The sequence below is a fragment of the Astatotilapia calliptera genome, chromosome 18, assembly GCF_900246225.1.
Source record: "Astatotilapia calliptera chromosome 18, fAstCal1.2, whole genome shotgun sequence".
Taxonomy (NCBI): Eukaryota; Metazoa; Chordata; class Actinopteri; order Cichliformes; family Cichlidae; genus Astatotilapia; species Astatotilapia calliptera.
In genome coordinates, this window is record NC_039319.1 from 19221288 (window position 1) to 19222282 (window position 995).

Here is a 995-nt window from a genome sequence, read left to right on the forward strand (position 1 = left end):
GGCAGCTTTGGTTTTTTTGTTTTGTTTTTTTATTTTGGAAATATGAAAAAACAGTCAAGTAGCTACTGCAGCTGAACAAAAACACCTTTCACAGTTTGATCACACCATAGACAGCCAGGAGGTGTTGTCAGTATCTGTGTGTGTGTGTGTGTGTGTGTGTGTGTGTGTGTGTGTGTGTGTGTGTGTGTGTGTGTGTGCGGGTGTGTGAATGTGCGGGTGTGTGTGTGCGCGCTTGCGGGAAGGGGGTGGGCGAGGGAGTCCTGCATTGATTTGTAGTTTATTTCAGAAAAAAATGTTAATGTCATGCCATATAAATTATTTATATTAAATTTTTATTTTTGTAGTTTGTACAGTTGTTAGTATCTAGACTGAAGTTCTATTTTTAAAGAGTAAATATATATTATATATAAATATATCTATTTGTGGCTGAGTTTGCTTTTATTTTATTGTTCTGTTGACTTTGGGGGGTGGGGGGTGGACTGGAGGGCGGGAGGTCATGGGAGGGAAGGGGTTCACAACACTTTAGAGCTGAGGCCTTTGTGTGTGTGTGTGTGTGTGAGAGAGCAGGAGGTGTGCGTGCGTGTGTGTGTGTGAAGCAGAGGGGGCGGTTGGAGGACCATGAAGGAGAAGGTGTGTAGGAGTCACTGTTACACCTTGTTTTTGAGTCTCCTCTTGGCCCTTCCTTCTTCATTGTCAGTTTTAAAAATGTTCTTGTCCACGTCTAAAACACTGTGACTTCTGAAAACTATGCTCAAGAAAAAACCCTTGTGTGACCATTATGTTCCCTCACCTGCTATAGAAATTTAACTAACAAAATAAATGGAATGAAAAAAAGTGCTTCTTCGGTCTTTTCCAGTCTTTGCGTGTGTGTATGTCCACCTGTTGCCCTGTAAATAAATAAAATGGGAGCACACATCTCACACACTGTGGCCTGTTCTCTCATCAAGACACGATGTTGAGGTGTCGGGTAGAAGCATGCTGACCCTTCTGGCCTT